The 17,880-nt window shown below is 40.3% G+C and overlaps 1 protein-coding gene across 4 annotated transcripts in view; it reads right to left on the bottom strand.

The window, feature by feature from the left end:
- The window catches only part of SUGCT (succinyl-CoA:glutarate-CoA transferase), a 769,733-nt gene that overhangs the window by 660,801 nt on the left and 91,052 nt on the right, over nt 1-17,880 (bottom strand). The gene's annotated exons all lie outside the window — the stretch shown is intronic.

Here is a 17,880-nt window from a genome sequence, read left to right on the forward strand (position 1 = left end):
CACTCTGTCACCCAGATTGGAGTGCAGTGGCACTATCAGGGCTCACCGCAACCTCGACTGACTGTGTTCCAGCAATTCTCCCTCCTCAGCCTCCCGAGTAGCTGGGACTACAGGCACACACCACTACGCCCGGCTAATTTTTGCATTTTGGGTAGGGATGGGATTTCACCATGTTGCCCAGGCTGGTTTTGAACTTCTGAGCTCAAGTGATCTACCAGCCTCAATCTCCCGAAGTGCTGAGAGTGGGCATGAACTACCACGCCTGGCCACATAAAACCATACTGAAAAACCCAAAAGTCTTGATTCAGGTAAATTATAGTTTTATCTCCCAATATCAATAACAAAATGTATACATTCTTAACTGTTACTTTCTCAGTCTTTAGAAAAACAAAAATGGGATATGAAGCAAATAAAGAGAAATAAACTAAAGTCAACATTCTCTGTGCAGAAATAAATTAACGCCAAGTTTTAGAGAATGAGTTCCCGGGCAGGCAGTGTGCTGCTGTAAAGGGCACCCTGGCCCGGGATTCCAGCCTTCAAAGCAATGGTTATCAAACCACAGGTAGTCCCCAGCATAAAACAAGTCTTCAGGAACAGAGAGAAGCTGCCACCATCGGCAGGAAGGCCTGTGCACCCTGAACCACCTGTTATCTCAGCAGGAAGTCAACAAAAGGAATTAAGTTTCAGTTAACTCTAGGTTCGGAAAATCAGGTGCTTCTGGCCAGGAGCCCAAATCCCTCAAATGGGACAAACCCAGGTCCCTCACCATCAGTGCAACTCTAAACGGACTCTTCTAAATAAAGGCCTGCAGGAAAAATTCTCTTTTTGTTCAGCTTAGAACAAGGGAGAGACATAAATATCCTAATTACTTTAAATTACAACTTCTAAGTATTTCTATTCAAGAGAAAAGGAATAGTTGCTCTCATTGGAAGCAGGAAGGTATGGGGAAAAAGGGGAGTTTTAGGATTAAAAAAATCTGGATTCAAATTATAGCTCTGCCAACTATTAAATCTTTGACAATTCATTCAATCTTCCTAAGCCTCAATGTCTTCATCCGTAAAACAGCAATATTCACATTTATCTCATAGATTTCTTATGAGGATTTAATTTGATTAGATAACACAAGCAAAATGAATTTTATATCGAGAGCTAAATATACATAACTACTAAAGATGCATTAATCACTATATTAATAATATATTAGCTTACCTTTTCTACAAAATGTTGAGAATAACAAAAAGAAAACTACCCTGAGGTATGTCAAATGATGACAATAGACATCTAAGCATTGAAATTATGTTGTTTAATAAACCATAAAAATTAAGATATTGTACGTGGAACCTTGCACTTGTTCATAATAATGAAGAAGCTGACAATAATAATAATAAACACGGCTGGGCGCGGTGGCTCATGCCTGTAATCTCAGCACTTTGGGAGGCCAGGGTGGGTGGATCACTAGGTCAGGAGTTCAAGACAATGTCGCCTGGGCGACAGGGCAAGACTCCGTCTCAAAAATAACAATAATAATAATAATAAACATATATATTCTGTAATAGGAGTAAAAAATTATTCCACGTTTTCACCTTATACTTATAACTATTTAAATACTACCAGTACTATCAACAAATATTTATGAGAATAAATAAATAAAATTTTGAAGCAGAGAATGAACATCAAAATGGTATTTTACTAAGATTACTCTGTTGGTGATGTGCAGAATGAAATTATTCATTAATAATTTAATGAAGAGGTAGAAAAAATGTTAAGCCTGGGATCCAGAGAGTTCCTTTAAATTTTATTTTTAGCTTTACAATTCCAAAAACAACTATGATTAAAATCTAAATTAAAGAGGAAAAATGTATGCATGTCAATTCTATTTTATATTCAAGTAAAGAGCTAAGAAAACTCAGGGAAGTTATGGAAAATCAAAGAGGAACACCCAACACACATTTTCTTTCTCTTTCTGCCTCCCTCTCTTCCACTTAGTAATTCACATTCATTTTAAGGAGCAACCTCGCCATCTTGTGGCATTTATGGACACTGAAAGCAAAACGTGAATTTCTAGATATACATAAAAATGTACAGGGAGGAAGCTAAGGGGAAAAGATTTATTATCTCTTAATATTTTCCCTGAGTGCCATATGATCTGGCCTGCCTACCCCATTTTTCTTCTTAATTATGTCTAACTTTGTGTTTTCCCTCTCTCCCATCAGTGCTCAACACACTGTTAATGGTTATACTTTTGGAGGTCACAGTTCCCTTTGACAAACTGGTAAGAAGCTATGAACTCTCCTCAGAAGAAAGTAATTGAATACATGATCATACTCTTAGAATCCCACTCATTAACCCCTGTTGCCCTGGGCTAAGAGTCAGATTAAGGACCTTCAGTAGGTCATCACTGCTCCAGGCCTGGAGAACCTCAATTATCAAAACAATTCTCCCGACAGGGATCTGTTCAAGGACAGCTTTGAGGCTTTCAAGCAACCAAGAGACTCAGGATGAGGCTTTCACTTGATAATAAAAGGAAAAGAGAGAACAAAATAAAGTATCTCTCATCTAGGCTATTTCATTAGCCACCTGTTTCTGCTCTCCCTACCTCATTTTTGACTCTTGTGATCACCGTGATTGACTGATTGATTGAGACAGGATCTTGCTCTATTACCCAGGCTGGAGTGCAGTGGTGTGATCTTAGCTCACTGAAGCCTCAAACTCCTGGGTTGAAGCAATCCACCTGCCTCAGCCTCCCAAGTAACTGTGACCACAGGCATGCACCACCACATCCAGCTGATTTTTAAAACTGTTTGTAGAGATGTGGTGTTGTTTTGTTGCCCAGGCTAGTCTTGAACTCCTGAGCTCAAGCAATCCTCCCACCTCAGCTTCCCAAAGTACTAGGATTACAGGCATAAGCCACCACGCTCAACCACACAGTGACCTTTTGAAAAGGTAAATCAGTGCACTACTTTGCTGCCTAAAGCTTTTTAAGGGCTTTCCAAGTCACTTAAAATAAACCTCCACTCTTTATCCTGGCTTAGAGGGTCCCACGTGGCTTGGTTACTACCTACTCTTTGGCCTCAGCTTGTCTGTTTTCCCAACGCCCTATCTTGGGTCCTGATGTTGTTTTTAGTGTTCTCCACAGCTTATTCCCAAGCTGGGGCCTTTGCACTACCTAGGATGTACTTCTCTTCAATCTTCACATGGCTTGCTACTACATCCTCCTCAGAGAAGCTTTCTCTACCACCCAATCTAATATAGACTCCTAGGAATTCTCTAGCATTTTATGATATTTTCATTCTCTCTAAAGTACTTATCACCAGTGGATACTTTTATCTTTTTGATGGATATCTCTCTCCTCTAGAATGTTAGCACCCTGAGGCCTGTGACCAAGGTGACTGTTCTCTGCAATATCTTTAGCACCTAGAATAACGTCTACCAGTAACTTAGCAAAAGCATGTTTAATAAATGAGTGAATGTGAATATATAAGTCTGGGAATAAAAACAACACTAGTTACAACTGGCTACAGGACAGAGATAAACCTCTATTCCTTCCAGTGATGTCTGAAATAACCTATTGAGGGTAGAGGACTCCCAGCAACTGAGTCTCTGAGGTTCAACCGTTGACATTCCCCAACAGTCCATATTTGGTCCTCTCTCTTCTCATTCTCATCTCTCTAATGAATCTCATCCCTTCTAAACAAGATATTGGAAATCCCCATATCTAGAATAACAATGAAAACATTTATCAAGTTACTGTGTATTAGACACTCTGTTAGACTTTTGTCAATTAGATTGTTTAATTCATACAACAACTCTATGAATTATCCCCTTTTTACAACTATAACTAAGACATGGAAAGGTTAACTAACCTACTCAAGGTCACACAAATAGGAAGTAACAGAGCTTGGATTTGAACCCAAGTCTGGGTCCTTAAATAAAAAGATGTTTATATATATTTAAGCATGTATGGACATCTCCACCAGAAAGTCCAAGGGAATGAAAGCTGACAACCCCTAAGCAGAAGTTATCCCACTTAAGTCACACTCATATGCCACCAACCCAGACTGCTCCTTCTACATTCACTAATTCAAACTGAAGGAAACCTAAGGGCCATCCTGGACTCTATTCTTTTACTTCCTGCCTATATCCAATTGATCACTAATTCCTAATTATTTGACCTGCCAAATAATTCCCAAATCCATCCAGCCTCTCATGTCCTGCGATAGCCTGCTTACCACTTCCCCTGTCTCAGTTTATTCTTCATGTGGCTACAAAAGCCTTTCGAATTTGTAATTCTAATCAAGATATTTCCTCATTGAAATTCTTAGGAAATTGTCTGTAGGATAAAAATAACGGTTCCTTAGCATGACATACTGAATTGTTTGTGACCTAGCCCCCACTCACTCCCTATATCTTATCTCTGGCCACCCCTTGACATGCATACTTAGAATAGCCATTCTTCAGATATGCGAACTCTTTAATTCCTCTGGGCCTCTATACATGCCATTTCACTTGTGATCCTCATCTCCATTGTTTGTCAGTTCAAGGACAGCTCAAACCTAGCACTCTTTAAGATATAGACCTGGTCAATGACAGGTTACTAGAGACAAGAAAGAAGCAGGTTTCAAAGACGACTAAGACCTATCCTGATAATGCGTTCAAAAACAGTGTATATTTAAAAGTAATACCATTGTTACTAGCTAGAAGGTTAAGATTAATATTCTAAGCAACTACAGAAACTCCAGCAATAGACTGTTTACCTGAAAGGAGAACAAAATGCAATAAAATGTTTCATAGTAAGTAATGTAATTCTTCAAAATGTATATACATATCTGGATTCTGTTTATTTCTCTACTCATTTTCTAGTGTAGGATGTTTCTAAATTAAAATGATGAGGTATAAACTCCTGATGCTTTTTTTTTTTTTTTTTGAGACAGAGTCTTGATCTGTCACCAGGCTGGAGTGCAGTTGCACCATCTCGGCTCACTACAGCCTCCACCTCCCAGGTTCAAGTGATTCTCCTGCCTCAGCCTCCCAAGTAGCTGGGACTACAGGCATGCACCACTAAGCCCAGCTAATTTTTGTATTTTTAGTAGAGATGAGGTTTCACCATGTTGGCCAGGATGGTCTTGATATCTCCTGACCTCATGATCCACCCGCCTCAGCCTCCCAAAGTGCTGGGATTACAGGCGTGAGCCACCGCACCAGGCCTTTTTTTTTTTTTGAGACGGAGTCTCACTCTATTGCCCAGACTGGAGTGCAATGAGGCAATCTCGACTCACTGCAACCTCCACCTCCTGGGTTGAAGCAATCCTCCTGCCTCAGTCTCTCGAGTAGCTGGGACTACAGGCGCATGCCACCACGCCTGGTTAATTTTTGTATTTTTAGTAGAGACAGGGTTTCACCATGCTGGCCAGGCTGGTCTTGAATTCCTAACCTCAGGTGATCCACCCGCCTTGGCCTCCCAAACTGCTGGGATTATAGGCGTGAGCCACCGCACCCAGCACATATTCTTTTTTAATATTTATTTTCTTATGCATCCACTAAAAAGGCCTAGAATCAAAGACTAACCCAGTATCACTGAGATTCCTACTATCAGACAGTGGTATGTAAATACCACTTCCCACTAAGAGGAACAAACAGTCCTTGAAGAAATGGCTGATTCCAGGACGGGGCAGGAAAGGTACAAAATGTTCCTGGAATATCTTGTTTTACCAGAAATCAAGGAAGCTATTAAAAATTATTGGTTATGTCAAAAAGATGCAGAAGCCAACCCAGAAAGGCCTTTACTGGCCTGACAATGTGAGCATCAAGAAGGATAATAATTGCAATAAATTGAAGCATATCAAATATGCTCAATACCGTAGGTTCATTATGATATTACAAAAGAAAATAGCCATCACTGGTAAAGGCTAGGGGAAAATTCGTTATTATGACAATTGGTAAATAAAGAGAATGTGCATCTCTCTTGCCTATACCTCAGGGTAATCAAATAACTGATGAGAGAAAGAGTCCCCTTACAAAAGTTTCCCAACTAATATATGAAGAAGGAATGATAGAACTAGAATAGCACATTTTGTAATTCCTAATAAATTCACAGATATGGGAAATCATCATCAATGCCTGCCAACATCACAGAGAAAGTAATGTCCAGCCATTATATGCCTCTTAGTGGAACTGCACACCACCTTCTATGAAGTATTTTTGGCCAAAAAAACAAAACAACAAAACACACACACACGCACACACACACACACACACACACACACCTGAACAAGTTATAGATCAGTCTATAAAGAACAACAAAAAAATTAACATCATAGGAATTCAGCAAAATCAAAAAACACAACAGAACAAATTAACTGGTTTTTTAAACAAACAAATTTCATGAAAAAAGACTGAGAAGGAACTATAAATTTAAAGTCTTAAGAAATATATAACTCAGCTACTATGATTACTTTATTTGGATCCCAATTCAAATTACCAACTAAATAAAAGAGAAAGAGAATTGGGAAAAATCTGAAAAACAACTGTATATTTAATGATATTAAGGAATAATGACAAAAAAAGTAAAGAAAGAAAGAAAGGCCGGGTGCAGTGGCTCACACCTGTAATCCCAGCACCTTGGGAGGTGGAGGCGGGATGGATCACTTGAGGTCAGGACTTCCAAAACAGCCTGACCAACATGGTGAAACTCCATCTCTACTAAAAATACAAAATTAGCCAGGCATGGTAGTGCACACCTGTAATCCCAGCTATTTGGGAGGCTGAGGCAGGAGAATCGCTTGAACCCAGGAGGCGGAGATTGCAGTGAGCCAAGATGGTGCCATTGCACTCCAGCCTGGGCAACAAGAGCGGAACTCCATCTCATAAATAAATAAATAAATAAATAACAAATAAAATAAAGGAATTATGATTATTTTTACTTATGTGTGATAATGGCATTGGCCTCCGAAAGCGCTGAGATTACAGATGTGAGCCACAGCACCTCTCCAAAAGTGCTGAGATTACAGACGTGAGCCACAGCACCTGGCCTGGATGTTCATGTGTTATAAAAAGAGTCCTTTCCTACTAGATATATCCTGAAATATTTAGAAATGAAATGATGAAATCTGAGGTTTGCTTTAAAATAATTGAGGCGTACACAACTATTAGATCTATCAATTAAAAATTTTTTGATAAAGTTGACATTGGGAAGCCAAGGCAAGAGGATCTCTTGAGCCCAGGACTCCATCTCTACAAAAAAATTTAAAAATTAATCAGATGTGGTGGCACACACATGCAGTCCTAGCTACTGGGGAGGCTGAAGTGAGGGGATTTCTTGAACCCAAGAGGTCAAGGAGGCTGCAGTGAGTTGTGATCCCATCACCAAAGTAAGATTGGCCATGAATTATCACTATTGGGCTGGGATCTTAAGATCTCAAGGTCTGTTATACTGGCCAGGTGTGGTGGCTCACATCTGTAATCCCAGCACTTTGGGAGGCCAAGCGGGGGTGGATCACTTGAGGTCAGGAGTTCCAGACCAGCCTGGCCAACATGGTGAAATGCCACCCCTACTAAAAATACAAAAAAAATAGCCAGGCATGGTGGCGGGTGCCTGTAGTCTCAGCTATTTGGGAGGCTGAGGCAGGAGAATCACTTGAACCTGGGAGGCGATGGTTGCAGTGAGCCGATACAGCGCCACTGCACTCCAGCCTGGGAGACAGAGCAAGACTGTCTCAAAAAAAAAAAAAAAAAAAAAAGATATACTATCCTCTCTACTTTAGGTAACTTTAAAGTTTTCCACAATAAGATGTTAAAAAAATATTTATTTTTTATTTAATTATTAATAATTAACTTTTTATTTAATAAATTTTTTGTTTGAGACAAAAGTTTTGCTTTTGTTGCCCAGGCTGGAGTGCAATGGCAGGACCTTGGCTCACTGCAAGCATGAGCCACTTCTCCTGGCCAATAAATTTTTAAGTGATATGCAAATATCATTTTGTATGTCTAAAAGTACACCAAGGAATTTTAGAGCTAAATGGGTCTGGGGGAAAAATTCTTACTTTACAGATGAAAAAAACTGAAGACCAGATAGGTTAAGTGACTTGGCCAAAGTCATGAAGCCAAGCAATAACAAAACTAGAACTAATGCTCATTTCAGTTTTCCACTCTGGATACCCTACACCTGAAAAAAAAAAAGTCTTCTATTCTGAAGATTCTTCTTAGCCACTTTTTACTTTTATAGAGTTAATTCAGAAACAAAACCAAGAGCCAGTTCTCTAGTGTTTTTGTTCTTTGTTTTGCAGACAGTACCCTTGTGAGAACTAAATGAGATGTGGTCAGCAAATGGTCCAAAGTTTTACAGTCTTACAGCATTTCACTTCATTTTTTCTATTGACCTGGTGAAAAACCTTCCCATTACCTGGAAGGAAGTTTTGCCACAACCATACTGTCGATTTAGTAGTTTGTCCTTCTGTCATGTGTATAATAATGCAGATTCACACAGTTGTACCCATTTTGCTTTATTTCCTTTTCTCTTTTGCCCTTATGGTACAGATACAGCATCTCCAACCTACAGATAGTCACTTTCCTACATGCAAGATTCCAAAACCAACCTCAGCAGGATTCCAATAAGATTTATGTAAATTTCAATACAGCAAGAGACCTCCCAATATACCTGCTAGCCAATCTAAATTAACATATAACCCAAAGACTCCATAAGGTCAACTAATAGCAGTAATTTAGGGTTATAATAATAATAGTCAATATGTACAGAGCACTTCTGTGTTCTAGGGACTGTGTTGGTGCTTCATATGTGTCATCTCACTTAAGTCTCACAAGAACTATACGAAGTAAATTTTATTGTCCTAGTTTAATTATTATTGAGAAAATTGAGGTTCTGAAAGACTAAGTGCCTTACCCAAAGATACACAGTTACTTTCTATGATTCTGTAATTATTGAACTGTAAACACTCATTACTATGAGTAATATTTTTACGAAGTATTTCCATGAGTATCAACAATTCATCAATCTCAGCTGGGCACAGTGGCGCACACCTGTAATCCCAACAATTTGGGAGGCTGAAGCAGGAGGATTAATTGAGGTCAGGAGTTCAAGACCAGCCTGGCCAACATGGTGAAACTCCGTGTCTACTAAAAATACAAAAACTAGCTGGGCGTGGTGGCACCCGCCTGTAATCCCAGCTACTTGGAGGGTGAGGCAGGAGAATCGCTTATACCCGGCAGGCAGAGGTTGCAGTGAGCCAAGATCACGCCACTGTACTACAGCCTGGGTGACAGAGTGAGACTCCCCATCTCAAAAAAAAAAAAAATCATATATTATTCAAAGACCAAATATCTGATTAATATGGTTTACTACCTCAATAACCTTTGAAATTGGACCCCTCAATCTCTACCACAGAAAGGCAGCAAAACTGGCTGATTAATTACACAGCACCTAAAACTTCTGAAATGTAATACTAAGAAGCATATGTCCCCAGTCACCAAAGGTAAATAAATTGGTAAGTTAAGCAGTATCCTGTGATGCAGCAAAAGCATACTGAACAAAAAAGAAAAATGTTTACACCGGTATCTGTCTTTATTACAGAATTCCCACTTTGTTTTACTACATCCAACTTGGGAATGCTAATATATAAAGGTACGTTTTGTCTGGCAATTGTTTCATATGCATACATTTCATTTTCCTCAACTAGACAGCACCTTCTACCCCAACAGGCAGGCAGCCTCTGTGATACTGAAAGGTCTTGTTCCCTCATGGTACCCCACTGCAGACACAGCCGGGGCTTCTCCCACGGGAATGTAGTGTAGATGTCCCTATAGACAGCCTTCCTGGAACAATATGGAATGATTGCAGCCCCACAGGAGGAGCACTCCCCAAATTCAGGCCAACACAAAAGGCAGAGTCACAATTCCTCCCTACTTGGAACATCAACATCCATACAGATGAAACGAGGTCCAGTCTGATCTGAATAGCTGGAACACTGGGACACAGGAAACAGTAGTATAGCAGGAATTTAATAAACACTTTTCACCTGACTGGTGCATATTTTTGCCTTTTACAGTATTCCATGCATGCCTGTGATGTTTTTCAAATAAACTATCAAAATAAATGTTTCCAGAAGATTGATAGGACCTAGGTATCAAGATACTATCTTGCCTACAACATACACTGTTTTTTAAGGAAAAAAAGTCTTCAAAACTATTATTCAAATGGAGTCTACAATTTCAAAGGCTCTGATGACCATGTCAATGCATCTTGCTAAAAGTGATCTTAACTAAACTCACAATCACATACACACACTTATACACATACATGCACACACACACACGCACAGATTATCCTAAATCCTAGAAGACTTATTCAAATAAGGAGGGAAAAAAACTATTATAAGCCACACAGACTAAATGAAAATAAATCACAAAATTTGTCTTCAAATTAAGAATTTAAATATATTTTCAAGGAATCTAAAGAAACTATGTCAGCAATTAGATCTATGTCCCAAAGATCAAACATTTTTTACAAAATGAATGCAGCTCACATTCTGGCAGATGGATCATAGAATCATTAAAGAATGAAGAGAATTACCATTGTTAAATATTTTTCATGGTCAGGAGCAATATCAAATTTCAAATGACAGGAATATAAAACATAATCTTTGAATAGAAAAGAAAACAAAAACTCAGCCAGACTCTCACATAAAACCAATTCCCTATAGCTGGATTCCCACACTCCAAATAGCAGCACTATGTCAGCCTGTGAAAGGACATTTTAGGCAAAGAACTCACAAATGTTCAGTACAGATCTCTTTACAAACCAAGACTAAACAACATCTCAAATCAAATCCAGATAAATGGATAACCCAAATGAGTAGCAAATTAACAAGAATCACCTTCAGCCTTGTTCCATCACCAAGAGGAAAACACAATTAAATACAGTCTACATCTTTATTTAATAGAGATAAATGAAAGAATAGAATAAAAGTAACTCAAGTAAGTAAGATAGTAAATAAAATCCAGTAACCTTTGAACTGCCCAAAGTGAGAGCAATTAAAGTCTTTTCAAAAGTGCAGACTTCAGGGCAAGCAATGCTTCCTAAATAGGCAAACATACACAGTGGCTCCAAATCCCAGAGAAGAAAAGAATGTGAAATCAGGAGAAAGAGCATGTAATGGCATGTATAACATGTGATGGCCCTCGTGAAAATGATCATTTATAGAATAACTATCTAATGGGTGGTTTAAAAAGTTTGCAGTTATAAGCACATCTAGTTCTCAGATCTTGGTTTTTAAATACCCTTCGTCACTCAATGGAACCAGGGCTTCTTGGATAAACGGTTGATTCCACAACTGGGGCAAGAAATAAAAACAGGCTGGGTGCAGTGGCTTACACCTGTAATCCCAGCACTTTGGGAGGCCAAGGCGGGTGGATCACATGAGGTCAGGAATTCGAGACCCATCTGACCAATATGGTGAAACCCCATCTCTATTAAAAATACAAAACTTAGCCAGGTGTGGTGGTGGGCACCTGTAGCCCCAGCTACTTGGGAGGCTAAGCCAGGAGAATCGCTTGAACACAGGAAGCAGAGGTTGCAGTGAGCCAAGATCACGCCACTGCACTCCAGCCTGAGCAACAGAAAAAGACTACCTCAAAAAGAAAGAAAGAAACAGAAGGATGTATGGATAGATGGAAGGAAGGAAGGAAGGAAGGAAGGAAGGAAGGAAGGAAGGAAGGAAGGAAGGAAGGAAAAAATAAAATGTGTGCTTGTACCAAAAATTAAGAAAGTGCTGGCCAGGCATGGTGGCTGACGCCTGTAATCCCACCACTTAGGGAGGCTGAGGCAGGTGGATCACGAGGTCAAGAGATCGAGACCATCCTGGTCAACACGGTGAAACCCCATCTCTACTAAAAGTACAAAAATTAGCTGGGATGGAGGAGCCTCCACCTCCTGAGTTCAAGCAATTCTCCTGCCTCAGCCTCTTGAGTAGCAGGGACTACAGGCACGCATACCACACTCAGCTAATTTTTGTATTTTTAGTAAAGATAGAGTTTTGCCATGTTAGCCAGGCTGGTCTCGAACTCCTGACCTCAGGTTATCTGCCCATCTCAGCCTCTCAAAGTGCTGGGATTACAGGCGTGAGCCACTGTGCCCAGTCTATTCCACTAATTTTCATTTGACAAATATCTGAGTAGCTACCATGTGCAGACAGTACTTCCAAAAAAATCAGAAGCACTTAAGAAAAACCATCAGTGTTCAATAGTGACAGAAGTAAATCCATGTAGCACCTCATTTTGCAAAACCTAGCGTCTAATGCCTCCATGGCTGGATATAAGGTTGAGGGACTGGAGAACACGGACAAGAGGTATGGGCAGTAGTGAAGGTCTTATTTAATTGCACTACTCTGGTGACCCAGCACTGCTGCTCCCTGGGATACACGGGGATTTAAAGCCTACTTATTGTAACACGGGGCATTGTAATAGGGTCTTCCAAGATCTCTCCCACTCCATCACTGGGGATCTTTCACTGCCAGAATTTTTTACATTGATAAATCTATCTGTTTTCCACCTGGTCACTTCTAAGTCCCTCCTCAGCCCCAGGCACCATCAGCACACCACCAGCTTCCTTCTGCCTGCTTGCGCAGGCTCTAAAACCAGCACACAATGTTCTTCTCTCTCTTACCCCAATCCACAGGAAATATTTGCAGAACTGCAGTGGCATCCCAAATCGCAGCCCTCCAGACATCCTCTTAGTCTCTAAATATCTCAGGCGTGAATCATATATTAATCCACTCATCCACCAAGTTCAGGAAACAAAAATCTTCCAGAGGTCCCAGTGAAGCCCCTTTCTTTTGCCATCAGATTATAAATTTTATAGAACTGTTCCTTCTGAAACTATGAACATTCAATTAACATTCATTAATTAAAAACGATTATGGGGTCAAATGCAGTGGTTCAGGCCTATAATCCCAGCACTTTGGGAGGCCAAGGAGGGCAGATTACCTGAGGTCAGGAGTTCAAGACCAGCCTGGCCAACATAGCGAAACCCCATCTCTACTAAAAATACAAAAATTAGCCAGGCATGGTAGCACATGCCTGTAATCCCAGCTACTCGGGACGTTGAGGCACAAGTATCACTTGAACCCGGGAGGCGGAGGTTGCAGCGAGTCAAGTTCACGCTACTGTACCCAGCCTGGGCGACAGAGTGAAACTCTGCCAAAAAAAAAAAAAAAAAAAAAAAAGAGCAATAACAGCTTTCTAAATTAAAAAATAGACAATGTAAACATATGATTTCTTTTTTTTTTTTTTTTGAGATGGGGTCTCACTTTGTCACCCAAGCTGGAGTGCAGTGGCATGACCTCGGCTCACTGCAGCCTCCTCCTTCCAGGTTCAAGCGAGTCTTGTGCCTCACCCTCCCAAGTAGCTGGGATTACAGGCATGCACCACCATGCCCGGCTAATTTTTGTATTTTTAGTAGAGACTGGGTTTCACTATGTTGACCAGGCTGGTCTTGAACTCCTAACCTCAGGTGATCTGCCTGCCTCGGCCTCCCAAAGTGCTGGGATTACAGGCTATAATTAGATTTCTGATAATAATAATTTTAAAGTGTATTTTCCAAATGAATATAAATGAAAACTGCCTTTTGTTTTTTGGGTTGTTTTTGCTAAGTGCATGACAAATAAGATGGGATCTAACCATATTCATATATTTTGTATCTCCACTGATGATAAAGACACTGACTCTAAAAAGCTAAAACAAAACTTGTCCTGTGAATGCATCTTCAATACAGAAAATGTGGCTCCATATCAATTAACTTAACTTCCTCATTGTTTGAGCTAAGCTAATAGTAAGTTAAATTTACATTCTCTTTCAACAATCCAAACAAGGAAGATTATGTCAAAACATTTTCTGTTGGGTGAGTCAGCTCAGGTTCAGAATTTTTCTGTAGCTACTCCAAAAATAAATAATTTAGAATTTGCAATGCTAAAATAAGAAACTTAAGGTGAGGCTGGCATTATTTTCTTGAAAATGGATATATCTATGTATTTGTGGACTTGTGCCAAGAAGAGAAAATTGCCCACATTTACATGAGAAACTATTGCATAAAGAATACTTTTCCTTGTAGCCCTAAGTTAAATGGGGTGGATGAATCGTTAAAGGCTCTCAGATTTTGTCACCTCCACATGCAACTTAGATTAAGTGGTGCTTCCTCCATTGTCACTCAGGGACTATCACTTGGCTTGATGGCCTAATGGCTTAAAAATACTTGGTAACAGACTTACCAAAAAGTCATGAACCAATAACAACTTTCCTCCTGATATAGTCAAGTTGCAAAGCCAGGTTTATGTTTTTAATTCATAATAACTTTGTATCGGATGCATATAAATATCTGGAACACTCTGGGAATATCATTACAGCCAGATGGAATATCAGAGAATGCAGCAGAAGTAGTTCCTATTTCTGGGTCAGCATGGCAGCAGACAGCCATACCAGTACGCCTCTCAACATCTCATCAAAATACTTACAGAGAGAGATGATAAACATCAAAACTGGCCAAAGTGGGGAAAAACACTTTAAAGGGAAGATAACATCACATACCATGTTTAGTAGAGAATTTCCACAAAAAGCATCATTGGTGCAAAGGATTAAGAAGCACATTCTTAAATGATAAATCATGTGTCTCCTATTCTCAATCAAAACAGTACAAACTGCCTTCAAATGAGTTGGGAAAAAAGCTTTATTTCTTCACATACTCCTATACTAAAAAAAACCAGCCAGCAATTAGGGTAAACTTCCTTATTTTTACCAGGTTCTAATTAATTGACGCTTGTTACAAGGGAGTGAACATAAGATTTAGAATTCTAGGGAAAAAAGTTGGATCAAAAGATTTTTTATTAACAAGTTGCCTTTTAATTTCTCAATTTTAATTTAAGGTATTATTTACACAGGTTTTTTTCTGCCCTTTGGTGATAAGACGTTTTTTAGTTTTTTTAATTCGTATTTTATTTTGCCTGTTTAATGTACATTTTAAACATCCAAACAGAAGAGTCACCACCCCTACCACCGTGATTGGCATACCTGGTGGAGAGAGGCCTATCCTTCGACAATCTCCGTTCACATGGCCTGGTCACAATGTCCCAAAGACACAATGTCACCTAACTTTTATAATTGAGATGACTGATCATGACATCCAATTACAACACTTTCTCCCCCCTTCATTTGGAAAAGTGGGAGCCAGGCTTCTATTGTTTATTAAAAATGTTACTACTACAAAGTAGTACATGTGTGTATTTCTTCTCCGAAGAACAAATAAGAATTTTAAAGAGCACCTCTTGCTTTCACTCCCTTTATTCTACTTACGCATTTATTTTTAAATGTGTCCGGAATTGGTGGGTTCTTGGTCTCACTGACTTCAAGAATTAAGCCACGGACCTTCGCGGTGAGTGTTACAGTTCTTAAAGATGGTGTGTCCAGAGTTTGTTCCTTCTGATGTTCGGACGTGTCTGGAGTTTCTTCCTTCTGGTGGGATCCTGGTCTCGCTGACGTCAGGAGTGAAGCTGCAGACCTTGGCCATGAGTGTTACAGCTCATAAAGGTGGCACGTCCAGAGTTGTTCGTTCCTCCTGGTGGGTTCGTGGTCTCCCTGGCTTCAGGAGTGAAGCTGCAGACCTTTGTGGTGAATGTTACAGCTCATAAAGGTAGTGCGGACCCAAAGAGTGAGCAGCAGCAAGATTTATTGCAAGGAGCGAAAGAATGTAGCTACCACAGCTTGGAAGGGACCCCAGCGGGTTTCCGCCACTGACTCTGGTGGCCAGCTTTTATTCCCTTATTTGGCCCCGCCCACATGCTGCTGATTGGTCCATTTTACAGAGTGCTGATTGGTCCATTTTACAGAGCGCTGATTGGTCCATTTTACAGAGTGCTGACTGGTCCGTTTTTACAGAGTGCTGACTGGTGCGTTTACAAACCTTTGGCTAGACACAGAACGCTGAGTAGTACATTTTTACAGAGTGCTGATAGGTGCATTTACAAACCTTTAGCTAGACACAGAGTGCTGATTGGTGTGTTTACAACCCTCTAGCTAGCCAGAAAAGTTATTCAGGTCCCCATCCGATTAGCTAGACACAGAGAACTGATTGGTGCGTTTTTACAGAGTGCTGATTGGTGTGTTTACAAACCTTTAGCTAGACACAGAGCGCTGATTGTTGCATTTACAATCCTTTAGCTAGACCCAAAAGTTCTCCAAGTCCTCACCCGACCCAGAAGCCCAGCTGGCTTCACCTCTCAACAACGTTCCAAAGAGACAATGTCACCTAACTTTCATAATTGAGATGACTGATCATGACATCCAATTACAACACTTTTCCCCCTGCTTCATTTGGAGAAGTGGGAGCCAGGCTTCTATTGTTTAATAAAAATGTTACTACTACAAAGTAGTACATGTATGTATTTCTCCAATGAGCAAATAATAATTTTGAAGAGCACCTCTTGCTTTCACTCACTTTATTCTACTTACTTATTTTTTTTTTTTTTTTGAGACAAAGTCTAGCTCTGTCGCCCAGGCTGGAGCACTGTGGCACAATGTCAGCTCACTGCAGCCTCCACCTCCCAGGTTCAAATGATTCTCCTGCATCAGCCTCCCAAAAACTGGGATTACAGGTGCACGCCACCATGCCCAGATAATTTTTGTATTTTTAGTAGAGACAGGGTTTCACCATGTTAGCCAGGATGATCTCAAACTCCTGACTTCAAGGGATCCACCTGCTTCGGCCTCCCAAAGTGCTAGGATTACAGGTGTGAGCCAGCACACCTGGTCCCCTTTATTTTAAATTGTGTAAATTATCCTCCTGGAATGGAACTCCCCAACCATGGATGACCAATTCAAGTGACACTAGTGACAGTTTTTCAAGCCCATCTTTTTTCAGGATAACCCCATGGCAAGTAGCCAAATGTTTCTGCCCACAAATGCAAGATGTTCTAAGGGTATCCTGGTATAGTCATTAATTCTAGACTGCATGTCAAACAACAGATATCTTTCTGAAACCCAAATTTGGGTTTTCTATCAGTCCCATCCACTTTTCTGTTTCTACAGCCATTCAGAGATTCCAAGTTACCAGTACACAACAGAGGAGAAAGTAGAGGAGGATGGGGAGAAGGGTACAACATGCTGGGATGCTTTGATACCTGAGGAACAGCACTGTAAGCAGGTGTGGAGACAACAATAATTCAGGAAGTTGGCCAGGCGCGGTGGCTCATTCCTGTAATCCCAGCACTTTGGGAGACCAGGGCCGGCAGACTGCTTGAGGTTAGGAGATCAAGATCATCCTGGGCAACATGGGAAAACCCCTTCTCTACAAAAAAATACAAAAATTAGCCTGGTGTAGTGGCACGAGCCTGTAGTCCAAGCCACTTGGGAAGCTGAGGTAGGAGGATCACTTGAGTCCTGAAGGCAGAGGTCGCAGCCAGCCTGAGATGGCGCCATGACACTCCAGCCTGGGTGACAAAGTGAGACCCTGTCTTAAAAAAAAGAAGAAGATGAAGAATTCTGGAATCAATTCAAGAGAGGTTGGTAGGCAAGGGAGAAGGGTAAACATCAAATGGTATCTGTGGCCCTAGCTTAATCACAGTATCAGGCAGTTAAGACAAGAGACTATAAACCTCAGTGCAGCAAACTCTTGCTAAATTCAGATACAGACTCCATAAACAATTTGCCATTCCATCTAAGACTGAGAGGGGGGAAATGCCAGCATCCAAATGAACAGAGTAAAAAGAACACCACGAAGAAAATCCTTACACTTGCCCTGAATGTCCTGACTGCCTGTAATGATTTTTATTCTTTCTTATATGGAGAGGGTATTAATAAATGACAACACTTTTCTTTTTTTTTTTT

The sequence above is a fragment of the Symphalangus syndactylus genome, chromosome 9 (genome assembly GCF_028878055.3).
Source record: "Symphalangus syndactylus isolate Jambi chromosome 9, NHGRI_mSymSyn1-v2.1_pri, whole genome shotgun sequence".
In the NCBI taxonomy this organism is placed as follows: domain Eukaryota; kingdom Metazoa; phylum Chordata; class Mammalia; order Primates; family Hylobatidae; genus Symphalangus; species Symphalangus syndactylus.